Source organism: Hemiscyllium ocellatum, chromosome 30, assembly GCF_020745735.1.
Source record: "Hemiscyllium ocellatum isolate sHemOce1 chromosome 30, sHemOce1.pat.X.cur, whole genome shotgun sequence".
Classification (NCBI taxonomy): Eukaryota; Metazoa; Chordata; class Chondrichthyes; order Orectolobiformes; family Hemiscylliidae; genus Hemiscyllium; species Hemiscyllium ocellatum.
In genome coordinates this window covers 23,156,900-23,173,380 of record NC_083430.1, presented here as the reverse complement: position 1 = coordinate 23,173,380, position 16,481 = coordinate 23,156,900, and positions in this window count along the sequence as shown.

Here is a 16,481-nt window from a genome sequence, read left to right as displayed (position 1 = left end):
ATACTGAAAGCTCTTCCCTCCCCGCTTCTCTCAACCACTGTCAACTTTAGAAACTAGCTGATCAAAAAGCAACTTGGAGAAACCACTGTTCATTGAGGAATCAATGTTTTCTGCAAGCTTTACCACTCTTAAGGAAACAAGATACCAGCTGAACAGCTGCAAACCAAGTTTCACTCTCACAATGCAATATCTCTAAATTCTTTTCATTGCAATTGCCTTTACCTTCCTGTCTTTACTAGAAATCTCTTCCCTATTTCTTTATAAGTTTATTACCTGAGTTAGCGTATGTGTCGGATGCTGTTTTCTTAACTTTCTCTTATGTAATAGGGAATTAGTCACCACTTCGTTTCACTCAAGAAAACCTTAGAATTCACCCTCCTTCACCCTCAGCTAGTTCACTTATTCTAATCAAAATGTGATTGCTACATGTTCAAATAAAATTGTTGTAACCTTCAAGGAAAGGTAAGAACAGAGTTGATCTTCCACCTAGCTTGGTTGCAACAATATGGAAAGCTGTTGGCATCTAGTGCAACATTTGAGGGTTATGGTCCCAGACTGCAATTCTAGATTGTATCCCAGGTTCTGCTCAGCAGCCTATAAATTGGAGTAAGTGAGGTATACAGATGCTGGAGAATGAGAGTCAAAAAGTGTGGTGCTGCAAAAGCACAATCAGGTCAGGCAACAGGAACATAAAAGTCGACATTTCAGGCATAAGCCCTTTATCAGGAACGTGGAGGGGCATGAGAGATAAATGGGTGGGGCTGGGATTTGGGGAAAGGTAAGTGGAAAGGTACTTGGTGGGTGCGGGTAGAGGGGTGATTGTGATAGGTTGGTGGGGAGGGTGGAGCGGATAGGTGGGAAGGAAGATGGACAGGTAGGGCAAATCAAGAGGATGGTGCCGAGTTGGAGAGTTGGATCTGGGATGAGGGGAGATTTGGAAACTAGTGAAGTCGATGTTGATGCCGTGTAGTTGTAGAGTCCCAAGGTGGAAGATGAGGCGTTCTTCATCCAGTTGGTGGGTGGCTTTGATTTGGCAGTGGAGGAGACACAGGAGTTGCTTGTAATGATTTATTAGTTTTATGTGTGCATTACATTAATTAGATCTGGTTATCGAGAATGAACACATTGCTCAACCCCATTTGCTATTGATCTAGACCAGAACTTTTCCAGATTTGATCAAGGGCAGTGTAGTAATTGAATTAGCAAGCATGTTGATGGGTTTGAAGATAAACTGTGATATTACTGCGACTTCAAATGTCATGTGTTCCAATAATAGGGGTTCCAGTTGGAACCAATACAGTTCAGAGCCTCTGTTCTTAGCCTTCCCATCTTGTATTGTGCAACAATGAACAAAATTCATCAGTTACTAAGAAGTCTGGCCTGATCTTACAATAAGACCTAATGAACTGACATGATGAACAGAAAGGGACAGTAATGCTGCGTTAGTTAACCTTAACTGGGAACACAGCATTGCTGGACTTCGGATGGAGGATAGAATTTGCCAAAGGCTCTTGCTGGTAAGACTTCAGCATAAGTTAGGGTTGCACTGTAACACACTTGGCAGTCTGTCAATGCTTACTAAGTTCAAACATAACAATTGGCTACTTGTTGAGATAAGAGTGAGGTCGAATCTATGGAATTCTACTCCCACAAGAATTCAGCCTTGTCTATAAGAGGAGGCAAGAGGCCTTGAACAAATGGAAGTGGTTTGGTGGTCACTGCTGCCCTCTCCTGATTACTCAGGCAAACAGCCTCTAATGTTAACATGAACGAATGTTCTTGGGTGTAACTTCATCTGTATAAGTGAATGGGTCTTCAGTGAGTTCAAAATCAGGCCAAATGACTGTATTCCTCAAAAAGTGTATTTTTATACATTCTGCCACACAACAGTTTTATTTTCAGCTGGGAAGAACTTTACCACGTTGATTTAAAACCATATGATCTATACTTAACTTCTGGGCCAGACATCTCTCCTGCCTGCCAACCGTTTCCCAACAGGCACTCATGTACTACTGGTGACTGTGATATTTTCCCAGAGGATCTATGCTGGCGTTATGTGGTATTTGCCACTTTGACCAGCATGTAGTATTAGGTAAATTATTTGAAGTAGTTCACTGCCACCAATTCTCCTTTATCCATGTTTTGTATTGGGCTTTATAGTGATTAGGAGATATACCATGCAAAGTGTCGACAAAAGAGGCAATGTTTCTAGATAGCGAGAAGGTTTATTGCATAATAGCAATAAGGGCAACTATATATGGTGAGGCATTATTACTAGGACCTTAGAGTGCTCACACAGTTACATCTACACACTCTGACAGCTAAAGAACAACTCTTTGTGTCCACTCTCAGAGTAGGTGGCATCAGTAGAATAGATGGAGCAAATGTAAAATGAACAGTAACCCTTCCATTATTTAGTGCATGAGGTGAGCTGACTAACATAATGGTCCTTCACTATCAGGATGCAACATATTGAAACAATATTTGCACTCAGCATCAATCAGGTATGATAAACTATTTGCTTTGTTTCTGTTATTCTCCTCCTGTGAAGTAAATTCTGAACAAACTAATCCAACTGCTCCTGTATCTTTCTGGATGAGATGATAATCTGAAGCCAAAGATTCAGCTGAATCCATGAGAGTAAACTCAGATTTTTCCTATTCCATGACATCAGAATTTTGGCCTATTGACAGCTATCAGATTAGGAATAGCCTGTCCATTATTTTCTTACATTCTCATTTTATCACTTTTCTCCCTATCTTTCCAAAAAGATTTGATTGGATTTGTTATTGTACACAACTGAACAGGTAGTATTCATTTTCCAGTACTATGTACACCTGGCCAAAATACGTGTGCTTTCATAGACTTGACAGATAGACTATCCAACTGTGGAAGGCATCACACTCAAGTCTGATCCTTTGTTTACCCAGCTAAGCCAATGCTTCCACTAAAAAAAGCTCAACAACTCTGAGGCCAATTGTGAATTAAACCAGAAATTGTCATTTCCAGCATCTGCTTTTACCAAATATTGTATAGCCCCATGGGACCTCTTGCATCCATAGACATGCAAACCAAAAGACAGAACCTTTGACAATGCAGCATCCCTGAGTATTGCATGGGGAGTCACACCAAGTCTTAGAGCAGGACTTGAATTCACACCCATCTCATTCAGAGGTGAGCCTGCTCCCAGCTGAGCTACAGCAGACAAATGTTTTGTAGCTATGGTTAGAAATGGCACGTTCTTTGATGAATGCACTATGCTCAGTTCCATTTCTCATTACTTCAGGTATCAAAACATTCTATGCCTGCTTGCAGTGATATTCTGGCTTGAGATCCATGGCAATTGCTATTCACACCAGACAAGTGCCAGGCTATGACCATCTCCAACAAGAGACAGTTCAATTATCAGAATCAGCCTGTGATTGGTGGAGCAGTGAAGTGACCAAGATCTGGAGCCATGGCACTGGAATTGCAACCAGGACTGGGAATCGTAGACTCTCAGGTAGACTCTGTCTTGGGGAGTAGGGGAAGGAGTTGAGAGTTGCACCATGAGCGAGAAGACATGGAGAGTCAGGTGGAGAAGTGGAACTGTTGAGTCATGTCATGATAGTGAAGAGGAGGGATGTTAATCTGGCTATTGGGTCTTTTTGACTCATCTTCCTTCCCAAAATCACTTGACATCGATTGGCTTCTCACTACCCTGATTGGTCGCCCTATAGAATCCCTTTTTGGCAATTTGATTAGGACACTTCTATTAGGGATTCCATGGGCGTATTCTTTTAAACCCTCCACTTCTGTGCACATGGCTGAATGCGAATTCACACTCAGAATAATTCATTTTTAATAAATCACGATTCGTCAAATCACGTTAAGACTCTCCAGAAAAAAAAACTTGATCACTTTCATGGTGAAAGGTTTGCTGGTGCGGTAATAGTCCTCATGGAAATGTTGGGAATGCAAAGCCTTGAAGTTCCATGGGGCTGAGTAATACTGAAAAAGAGATGGGAGCAGATAGAGAGCGGGGTAAGGAGTGAGGAAGAAAACCAAGACAGATAAAAATGTGGAGCAGGTGAAAGGGAGACTGGGAAAGGGAAAAGGAGGTAATAAGAATCAGAATGGCAGCCTGGGGCACAGGAAGAGAAACAGAGAGGGAAAGGAGAAGGTTGCAAGAGACTGAGGTGGAAAAGAGGGAGGGGAGGGCATGAGAGAGGAGAGAGGTATTGAGAGACACAGTGGGAGAGAGGAGTGAGGGATAGTGAGGAAAGGGAGAGAGCAAGACACTAAGTGGGAAGGTTTGGTGCTGATGGTTGTGGACAGGGATTGTGGGAACACAAAGTGAGACACAATCACCCAGGCACAATCACCCTATGTCCTAGCCATTACAGGACACACCATGAGAGGTGTCAGCACTGTGATAAACAGTCAGGACGAGTTTTTTCTGGGATCCCTTAACATTGACTCCAGACTCAGAAAGAGTTGTAGCATCAGATGAACATAGGCAAGATAACCTTCATCAGCTTACCACCTACTATGCATGCGCAGAAACACATAGACACGCAAGCACACACACACACATGGGTGAGCAAGTGACTAACTGGATGAGGGTTAGAATGTGTGTATGTGTGTGTGTGTGTGTGTGTGTGTGTGTGTGTGAGAGAGACTGAACTGGACCCCAGTCTTCCCTCCCCAAAATCCTATCCACAAAGCAGGCTGTGAGAAGAGGAAACCCCAAGTTGAAAATGAATGCACTACACTCCCCACAACAGACCAGCTCAGAGTGCGCCCATCAGAGGCAACACAAGGCCAGCACTCGTTAAACATAACTCATTAACTCATTCCCAGTCACCACACCCTTCCCTAGTGAACACAAATTAGAATTGATTCTTTTTCTCTCTTTAGTTCTAATTCTTAATGAGAAAAGCAAGAATCATCTTTGTACAGTTGCTGCATTGCACACATTAATGGTCACTTCCATTAATGACTTATTTACAGTATTAATTTATTGCTTTTGATTACTTTCTTCATGATGTTGATGTTTACTGTTCCAGCATCCCTTACCTTTTTGAAGACACACCAAAAGGAGGAGAAAACTTGAAATGTGCATCCCATGCAAACCTTCGGATAGCCCTGAGAAACAAGCTGCAATACAGCAACTCGCCAAGGCTCCTTTGACAGCATCTTTCAAACATGTGACCTCTATCATCCAGAGGGGCAAGGGCAACGAATGCATAGGAACAACACCATGTTCAAATTGTAATGATTGCCTAAATCTGATTATGGACTAATTGTAACTGGACTCAATTATACTCATAAATGATGCTGATAGAAAGTATTTTTTCATTAATATGATTAGAAGTAGGAACCTTGATTGGTTTTTATTCTACTCACAAATCCTGGGATGTAGGGACTATTGGTAAGGCCATTATTTGTTGCTCATCAGTAGTTGTCCAGAGAAGGTGTCAGGAGACAACCCCATGAGCTGTTTCAGCCTACGTCGTTAAGATGCTCCTTATTTAAGGATCTAAGAGTTCAAAGATAATCTGCCAGTTTCATGTACTGGAACTGACTCGGAACCAAACACTCTCCAGTGTGTATGACACATTGCTGCAGCCAGTGGTACTTTTGTCCGTTGTCACTGGAGGTTCTGCATTTCCTTTGCCATTTGTTCACAATATGTGGATAGATCATCGTTTATTGCACAACCTTATGTTGAGCTTATTTCTTGAACCGCTGCAGTAGTGACACCACAGTGCAGTTCCGAAGGAAGTTCCAGGAACTTGGCCATGCAAAAGTGAGGGGACGGCAGTGTAGTGTGGTGTACGAGTTGGAGGGCAACTTGCACATGGTGTTGTTCCTATGCATTTGTTGCCCAAGCCCCTTTGAATGATAGAGGTCACGTGTTTGAACGGTGTTGCCAAAGGAGCCTTGTTGAGTTGCTGCAGGGCATCTTGTATACCAGGGCTATCCAAACCTTTTACTTGGGGACTGGTGGGTACATTTCAATCTTTCTCATCGGGGTGGGGGAGTGGGGAATGGGGTGGTGGTGGTAGTTGTCAGTCTACAGAAAGATAAAGGTTGCAAGGACAGTGAATTAAATTTCATCTCTTAAAAAATTAAATACAATAAATTGACAATTTAAGTTCACACACAGCCTCCTGGGTCGTACTGCCTGTGACTGTTAGATAATTAGTCAAAGTGGTTCACTTATTGCCTCTTGCTGTTTGTTCACCTTTGATTTTGCTTTTGCAATACTTAACTCTGAATATAATTTTGTATCCCAAAGATAACAGCAGTAAGGCTGGTTTCATGATATATACTTGTGTTTATAATAGATTCTTTTTATTTAAATATTTTGCATGCATCCATTTTATAAAGCATCATTGATTGTCTCCTTCAATTGAATAAAGCTTAAAAGTGTGTTGCTGGAAAAGCGCAGCAGGTCAGGCAGCATCAAAGGAGCAGAAGAATCGATGTTTCGGACATGAGCCCTTCTTCAGGAATGAGGAAGGTGTGTCAAGCAGGCTAAGATAAAAGGTAGGGAGGAGGGACTTGGGGGAGGGGCGTTCGGAATGCAATAGATGGAAGGAGGTTAAGGTGAGGGTGATAGGCTGGAGAGGGGGTGGGGGCGGAGAGGTCAGGAAGAAGATTGCAGGTCAAGAAGGCGGTGCTGAGTCTGAGGATTGGGACTGAGAAAAGGTGGGGGGAGGGGAAATGAGGAAGCTGGAGAAATCTGCATTCATCCCTTGTGGTTGAAGGGTTCCTAAATGGAAGATGAGGCGCTCTTCCTCCAGGAGTCATGCTGCTATGGTCTGGTGATGGAGGAGGCCAAGGACCTGCATGTCCTTGGTGGAGTGGGAGGGGGAGTTAAAGTGTTCAGCCATGGGGCGGTTGGGTTGGTTGGTCCGGGTGTCCCAGAGGTGTTCTCTGAAACGTTCCGCAAGTAGGCGGCCTGTCTCCCCAATGTATAGGAGGCCACATCAGGTGCAGTGGATGCAGTAAATGATGTGTATGGAGGTGCAGGTGAATTTCTGATGGATATGGAAGGATCATTTGGGGCCTTGGAGGGACGTGAGGGGGGAGGTGTAATCTAGGTAGCTGTGGGAGTCAGTCGGTTCATAGTAAACGTTCGTGCTGAATCGGTCATCTGAGATAGAAATGGAGAGGTCGAAGAAGGGGAGGGAGGAGTCTGAGACAGTCCAGGTAAATTTAAGGTCGGGGTGGAAGGTGTTAGCAAAGTGGATGAACTGTTCAACCTCCTCGTAGGAGCACGAGGTAGCGCTGATACAGTCATCGATGTAGCGGAGGAAAAGGTGGGTGGTGGTGCCAGTGTAGCTGCGGAAGATGGACTGTTCCACATATCCGACGAAGAGACAGGCATAGCTGGGGCCCATGCGGGTGCCCATGGCTACTCCTTTGGTTTGGAGGAAGTGGGAGGATTTGAAAGCGAAGTTGTTCAGAGTGAGGACCAGTTCAGTCAGTTGAAGGAGGGTGTCAGTGGAAGGGTACTGGTTGGTTCGGTGGGAAAGGAAGAAGCGGAGGGCTTTGAGGCCTTCGTGATGGGGGATGGAGGTGTACAGGGACTGGATGTCCATGGTGAAGATAAGGCGTTGGGGGCCAGGAAAGCGAAAATCATGGAGGAAGTGGAGCACGTGGGTGGTGTCCATTTCTATCTCGAACGACCAATTCAACACGGATGTTTACTATAAACCAACTGACTCCCACAGCTACCTAGATTACATCTCCTCCCACCCTGCTCCCTGTAAAAACGCCATCCCATATTCCCAATTCCTTCGCCTTCGCCGCAACTGCTCCCAGGAGGACCAATTCCAATACCGAACAACCCAGATGGCCTCCTTCTTCAAAGACCGCAATTTCCCCTCAGATGTGGTTGACGATGCTCTCCACCGCATCTCCTCCACTTCCCACTCCTCTGCCCTTGAACCCCACCCCTCCAATCGCCACCAGGACAGAACCCCACTATCCTCACCTACCACCCCACCAACCTCCAGATACATCATATCATCCTTCGTCATTTCCGCCACCTCCAAACAGACCCCACCACCAAGAATATATTTCCCTCCCCACCCCTATCAGCATTCCAAAACGACCACTCCCTCCGCGACTTCCTCGTCAGATCCACACCCCCACCAACCCAATCTCCATTCCCGGCACCTTCCCCTGCAACCGCAAGAAATGTGAAACTTGCGTCCACACCTCCCCCCTCACTTCCCTCCAAGGCACCAAAGGATCCTTCCATATCCATCAGAAATTCATCTGCACCTCCACACACATCATTTACTGCATCCACTGCACCCGATGTGGCCTCCTATATATTGGGGAGACAGGCCGCCTACTTGCGGAACATTTCAGAGAACACCTCTGGGACACCCACGCCAACCAACCCAACCGCCCCGTGGCTGAACACTTTAACTCCCCCTCCCACTCCGCCAAGGACATGCAGGTCCTTGGCCTCCTCCATTACCAGACCATGGCAACAAGACACCTGGAGAAAGAGCGCCTCATCTTCCGCCTAGGAACCCTCCAACCACAAGGGATGAATGCAGATTTCTCCAGCTTCCTCATTTCCCCTCTCCCACCTTTTCTCAGTCCCAACCCTCAGACTCAGCACCGCCTTCTTGACCTGCAATCTTTTTCCCGATCTCTCCGCCCCCACCCCCTCTCCAGCCTATCACCCTCACTTTAACCTCCTTCTACCTATTGCATTCCCAACGCCCCTCCCCCAAGTCCCTCCTCCCTACCTTTTATCTTAGCCTGCTTGGCACACCCTCTTCATTTCTGAAGAAGGGCTTATGCCCGAAACGTCGATTCTCCTGCTCCTTTGATGCTGCCTGACCTGCTGCGCTTTTCTAGCAACACATTTTTAAGCTCTGATCTCCAGCATCTGCAGTCCTCACTTTCTCCTTCAATTAAATAAAGTCAGCCTTGAAATAGCTTGATCCTAAATGCTCACTGAGCCTTGCTCCACAAAGGAAAATAAACACCTCCTCCCTATTGCTTGAGATGCACCACTCCACATCAAGTGTGGACTGAGGCAGATTTCCATGAACCACCACCGTTAATACACAGATTAAACTTAAGCTGTTACTGTCAATGAGCACTCTGATCACCTGAGCTAAATGACTCCCACATCATAGCCTCAGGTTCATCATACATCTGAACCTAAGGCAACATTCACCTGAAAGTAACACAAAAGCTAAACTCTAACTTGAATCAAGATCACTTTTACCAACATTCATTTGGGAAAGATTTCTGCTACAAACGCAGCAAGCATAGCAACAAGAAATTAGGGCTGAATACAAAGATGTTGCAACTGAGGATAAGGTGACTTGAGAATTATGATGATACTGGAAGCAACAAGAATGGCACTGGAAATCACTGCAAGGCTTTTGGAACGTGACAAGAGGAGAGTGCGACAAAAGTGATTAGGATAAGCAGAAACTGAATCAAAGGCTAAAAGCATGGACGTATCAACATTCGTTCTGATGTGTTCTGAGAGTTTATGGAGACTGGTCTGGAAGACAGGCAATGAAGCAAATACAAAGGAATTTTATAGTTTGAAGTAACCAACAGGCAATGGAGAAAAAGCTAACTTGTGGAAATCTTGTGAGAAAATCAAAAAGTGAAGCATTGCAGCAGAAGCAGACCTCTGACTGCAGAATAACAGCAAAGAGGAGCTTTGTGGCTGGATCAGGATACCAACCTCAGCCCAAATTATGGGGTTGCAGAAACACAGAATGATTTCAGCATTTATAAAGAGCACAAGGCAGCCCTGGTAACGAGGTTGTGTGTGTGTGTTTTCAGTTATTTCACCTAAGAGCATTCAATACTACAATCTAGGAGATTAGGCTTTCATTTGATCTGTCTATTTTCGTTACTCTCATGTTTATTTTTGTTGCAAACTCCCAGCACATTTGTGGCATAGGCGAGTGCGTTTTGGAATCAGACCAAGGCATGCTGCTCATTTTACAATACTAGTTAATTAGAACAGTCAGATCTGGTGTCATTAATAATTTCTTACTTGCAAATCCCAAATTCCTGCTGACAAACATTAAATAAACTCTTGGCAGTGTTCTGGTTAAATACGAGCAACAGGCAGATTGGGTCTGCCAGACATTTACAGTACATGCCTGGCAACTTTGACAGTGGGTTATTCTTGTAAATGATGTGTGTTCTCTACAACTCCCCTTCCCCCTTGCACCCCCCCCCCCCCCCACCAACTTCTTTGTGACTATTACAGTAATTATCTACTTTCCCTCCATTCTGTCTCTTGGCTCAGTTACATCAATCGTGATTGCTTACCTCAGGTTTGAAGATTTGTTTTCTTTTTTCATTCCTAAGCCCAGCAGATTTACTCCTTGATTTTTGTCGACATCATTCATACATCCACCCCCAAGTAATCTGGAGAACAGATCAAGACAATGTATCACACAAACCTCTCACCCTTTCACCCTTGTTCTTACTCCAGCTTTATCCTCGACTTCTTTCTTACCCCTCCAACTTTTTCCTTTCTTTTTCCATAAAGTAACATTCTGCATGGATGTCAATCACTAACAGCAGTATTGTACTATGGGCATACAAATGGGCACAATTCAGTGTTTATACCCAGCACTTTCACATGTACAATGTTCTGAATAGTTGTTTGGAACTGAAATCTTGTTCTGCATCCCTTCATAGCTTAGCAGACTTGTGACTAATTGTTGCTCTTTCTCTGTCCATGAAGGGCAGCTAATGTGCTTCATTTAAACACCAAACTATCAGGGAACCACTGGACCTTCACCTCCATGACAAAAAAATCTTTAGGTTTAATACCTCCTTTTTCCCTGCTTAATGGATCTATCCAGATAAGAAAATAATAACTTAATGCTCGGTTCCAGCATCCAATGCCTTCATTGCTCAGCCTTTTGAGTACAGGTGTTGGAAAGTCATGTTGATGTTGTACAGGACATTGGTGAGGTCTCTTCTGACAGTACTATGTCCAGTTCTGGCCACCCAGTTATAGGAAGGATATTATTAAGCTGGAGAGATTTACCAGGATGTTGCTGGGTATGGAAGGCTTGAGCGAGAAAGAAGGCAGGATAGACTAGGATCTTTTCCAGGAGAGCATAGGAGGTTGGGAGGCGACCTTATATATGTTTGCAAAATAATGAGGGGCATAGATTGAATTAATGGCAGTTGTCTTTACGCTAGGATGGGGGATTTCTAGACTAACAGGCACATTTCTAAGGTGAGGAGAGAGATTTAAAAAGACATGAGGGGCACATTTTTTTTTCACAGAGGGTTCATGTGTTGAATGAACTTCCAGACAAAGTAGTGGATTTGGGTACAGTTATAACATTTAAAAGACATTTGGATAATACATTAATAGGAAAGGTTTGGATGGATGTGGGCCAGGAACAGGAAAGTGGAACGAGTTTAATGTGAAATTATAGACTGCTTGGTCTGAAGGGTCTGTTTCCATGTTGTATGGCTCTATGATTCTATGGAGACTTTCAGAACAGGTACAATGCAGTAGGATACCATTCAGCTCACAACATCTGCATTGGTTCTCTGCAATTCCATTAGTACTGTTTTCCCAACTTCTCCCTGTAACACTACACATTCTTCCTTTTTAGATAGTTCAACTGCCTTCTAAGTGCTCCACCTGAATTGGTCTCCATCATACTCTCAGGCACTCTGTTTGCATAAAAGTGCTACTGATTAAATCAATAATGTAAAGTAAGGCTTGACTCCTTGACTCCCTATATTCAGCCACAAATTTATTAATTTGTGTGCGGTAACTGTGACGTGCGAGGCTAGTTTTATGCACACAATTCTCATCCATTGGGAGCTGAATCAAGACTGTCATCCAGAACCCTTTTAGGAAAAAAAATTATGAACTTTCGTAATGGAAGAAATAACGATTGGTCTTGGGTCCAAGAGACTGGTCTAACACACTGGAGCAACATTTATCAAAATAAAACTGAAGCTTAGCACAATACCCACCATCCAAAAGACAGCTTTGGTGCCATCTAGTGGTCATTGAACAATTAAACCAACCACTGAAAACTGGAGGAGGAAAGAAGCACTGTATAAGCAAAGACCTCGAAACGCTGCTGACAAGTTCACCTGAAGAATTCATTTGAACTCCTAATTATTTTGTGGAACTTTCTGAAACTGCTGAGGTTTTCCAGAAATCTGGAAGCACTTGCCTTTCCAATTGGTCCCTTATGTGGGTGTCACTAGACAATGCATACCAAAGCTGACAGTTGGAGGTCTCTAGTGGCCCACTGGTAGTATCCCTACCTTTGAGTTGGGAGGTCAGGTTCAAGTCTCACCTGCTCTAGAGGTGCATAATAACATCACTGGGCAGTTTGATTAGGAAAACTTTTATTTTAAAACTGACATCTGCATTTCTTTATTCAGGCATGCTTTTCAAATCTGGATGAAATTATATTCATCCTAAATATTAATTCATGCAAATTAAAATTATCATCACCCATAGGTTTTTAGTTATGTTGAAGTGCATTCTGACATTTGATGTTATGATACAATGATAGTAGAAATCATTGGCAACAGACACAAAACAAAAATTAAAGTCACTGCAGTAATAAAAATCTGATGCCACATAAAAAGTACAAATAGCTAGATCAGGGAGTAATTCTTCTCACAAAATGCAGTGGAACTTTTGAACTATTGCTGCCAAAAAGCTGTCTGAAGGGCAGGGTTGGAACTGCCATTGTCCATACTAGATGCTTGCCTTAAGCAGTCAAGATTAAAGTGGTGCTGGAAAAGCACAGCAGATCAGGCATCATCTGACGAGCATGAAAATTGAAACGTTGATTTTCCTGCTCCTCGGATGCTGCCTGACCTGCTGTGCTTTTCCAGCACCACTCTAATGTTGACTCTAATCTCCAGTGTCTGCAGTACCCAATTCCGCTTGCCTTGAGGAGGTTGATTTGGGGAGCAGCAAAAAAATTGCAGCTTTTTAGATACTTTGGAACTGAAACACATCATTTCAGACAATTTGGTTTCATTCATGATGTTTCGTGAGTCAAACAGCAGTGCCATTAAGATATACTCTCAGTGATGGTCCCTAAGTTAGCTCAGATTTTGTATACTATTTCTGGATCAGTGGTGCTGGAAGAGCACAGCAGTTCAGGCAGCATCCAACGAGCAGCGAAATCGACGTTTCGGGCAAAAGTCCTTCATCAGGAATAAAGGCAGTGAGCTGGAAGCATGGAGAGATAAGCTAGAGCAGGGTGGGGTGGGGAGAGAGTAGCATAGAGTACAATGGGTGAGTGGGGGAGGAGATGAAGGTGATAGGTCAGGGAGGAGAGGATGGAGTGGACAGGTGGAAAAGAAGATAAGCCGATTGGACAAGTCCGGACAAGTCATGGGGACAGTGCTGAACTGGAAGTTTGAAACTAGGGTGAGGTGGGGGAAGGGGAAATGAGGAAGCTGTTGAAATCCACATTGATGCCCTGGGGTTGAAGTGTTCCGAGGCAGAAGATGAGGCGTTCTTCCTCCAGGCGTCTGGTGGTGAGGGAGCGGCGGTGAAGGAGGCCCAGGACCTCCATGTCCTCGGCAGAGTGGGAGGGGGAGTTGAAATGTTGGGCCACGGGGCGGTGTGGTTGATTGGTGCGGGTGTCTCGGAGATGTTCCCTAAAGCGCTCTGCTAGGAGGCGCCCAGTCTCCCCAATGTATAGGAGACCGCATCGGGAGCAATGGATACAATAAATGATATTGGTGGATGTGCAGGTAAAACTTTGATGGATGTGGAAGGCTCCTTTAGGGCCTTGGATGGAGGTGAGGGAGGAGGTATGAGCACAGGTTTTACAGTTCCTGCGTTGGCAGGGGAAAGTGCCAGGATGGGAGGGTAGGTCGTGGGGGGGGGTGGCATGGACCTGACCAGGTAGTCACAGAGGGAACGGTCTTTGCAGAAGGCGGAAAGGGGTGGGGATGGAAATATATCCCTGGTGGTGGGGTCTTTTTGGAGGTGGCGGAAATGTCGGTGGATGATTTGGTTTATGCGAAGGTTGGTAGGGTGGAAGGTGAGCACCAGGGGCGTTCTGTCCTTGTTACGGTTGGAGGGGTGTGGTCTGAGGGCCGAGGTGCAGGATGTGGACGAGATGCGTTGGAGGGCATCTTTAACCACGTGGGAAGGGAAATTGCGATTCTGAGGGCGGAGGTGCGGGATGTGGATCCTAGTTTCAAACTTCCAGTTCAGCACTCTCCCCATGACTTGTCGAACCAGCTTATCTTCTTTTCCACCTATCCACTCCATCCCCTCCTCCCTGACCTATCACCTTCATCTCCTCCTCACTCAGCTATTGTACTCTATGCTACTCTCTCCTCACCCCACCCTGCTCTAGCTTATCTCTCCATGCTTCCAGCTCACTGCCTTTATTCCTGATGAAGGGCTTTTGCCCGAAACGTCGATTTCGCTGCTCATTGGAAGCTGTGCTCTTCCAGCACCACTGATCCAGAATCTAGTTTCCAGCATCTGCAGTCATTGTTTTTACCAACCTGCTCCCTGAACCTATTTCCAAGTTCCAGGAATTACTTTGGGATACATTTCACATTTTCTTTTGTTAGGCAAGGACATTAAGAGTTAGGAGTTCAAGATAGGTTGGTGGAGTCAAAACACAGATCATGAATGGTTGCACAAGATTGAGGGACTTTGCTGCCATGTTCTTGAAATAATAATTGAAATTCAGTGCTAAAATTAAAGTTAACAATTTATTTAAAAAATTTCTGAATGTGACCTTGAATAAAATGTGTGCATATGTTGATTCACAAGTTAACAAGGTGAAAAGTATTCATTATGTGAAGCCAGTTATTCACTGTGTAACAGCAGATAGTTTAACCTTTGCTATTGATACTCATTGATTGTAACGGTCACACATAATATGTATGTTGTCTTACCTGGATGCTTCTCCCTGTAAAATGACTGTATAGTTCAAGGAGAAACTGCTGTTCCAAAGAAGACTGTGAACTCATGTCTCTGTGCACACGGGTGATCGTTCTCTCTTCCTCCAGGGCCCAGAATAAAGATGAAGGAGGTAAAACTATACTGTCTCTGAGCATGTTGCTTCAACTGAGGGGGAGGGGGTGGAAATGGGACAACAGTTCAAAATCCAAAATCCTAGAACTCCCTTTGAACAGTGTGGGAGATTGCAGCAGTTCAGGGATGTTGCTCACCTTCTGAAGGGAAATTAAGAATGAGAAATAAATGTTGAGACTTTGACTTCCCCAGCACTGACTTCCTCACCTGAGTAGGGAAAGTATTCTTACACATTAGATAAATAAAAAGGGCTGTAGTGTACTCTGTACTATGGTTCAGTGCCATTTTGAGCAGGTCTGACTCTGGATATGTAAAAGCAGGGCATGAATAGGATGGGGGATTTCAAGGCAACAGGACAATTTTTTAAGAAGAGTAATTTATAAAAGACATGAGAGGCAAATGTTTTACATTGAGGGTGGTTCACGTGTGGAATGAACTTCCTGAGGAAGTGGTGGATGTGGATACAGTTATAATCTCTAAAAGACATTTGGATAAGTGCATGAATAGGAAAGGTTTGGAGGGATATGGGCCAGGAGCAGGCCAATGGGAGTAATTTGGTTTGGTATTATGTTCAGTATGGACTAATTGGAGTGAAGGATCTATTTTTGTGCTGTATAATTTTATGACTTCTACAGTTAATAGTATGGTCCTGGGAAGTATTGTCAAACAAAAAGGCCGAGGATTGCAGTTGCACAGTTCCTTGCAAGTGGAGTCACAGGTAAACAGAATGAAAAACGCATTTGGCATGGTTGTCTTCGTTGGTCAGTATACTGAGTATAGCAATTGGGGTGTCACGTTAAGGTTTTACAAGATGTTGGTCAGGCCATTATTAGAATACTGTATACATTTCTGGTCACCCTTCTCTTGGAAGGATGCTGTTAAACTTGAGAGAGTGCAGAAAAGATTTACAGGCTATTGCTGGGACGAGAAGATTTGAGTTATAGGGAGACGCTGAATGGGCTGGAGCATCAGAGACTGAGGAGTGACCTTTATAAAATTACAAAGGGCATGGATAGGATGAACAGCCAAGGTCTTTTCCTAGGGTGAGGGGTGTCCAATACTAGATGACATAGGAATAGGGTGGGAGGGGAAATATTTTTAAAAAAGCACCCGAGGGGCAATATTTACATGCCCAGGGCAGTATGTGTATGGAATGAGCTTCCTGAGGAAGTGGTGAGGGCTGGTACAATTACAACATTTAAAAGGCATCTGGATGGGTATACAAATAGGAAGGGTTTAGATGGATACGGGCCAAATGCTGGCAAATTGAACACACTCAGAGTGGGATGTCTGGTCGGTGCAGACAAGTTGATCTGAGGGATCTGTTTCTGTGCTCTGTGACACTGTGTGGGACAAAATGCTGAATTCCTGGGTGATCTCTGATGAGTTGGAGCAAAAAGCATGATCACAGTCACTG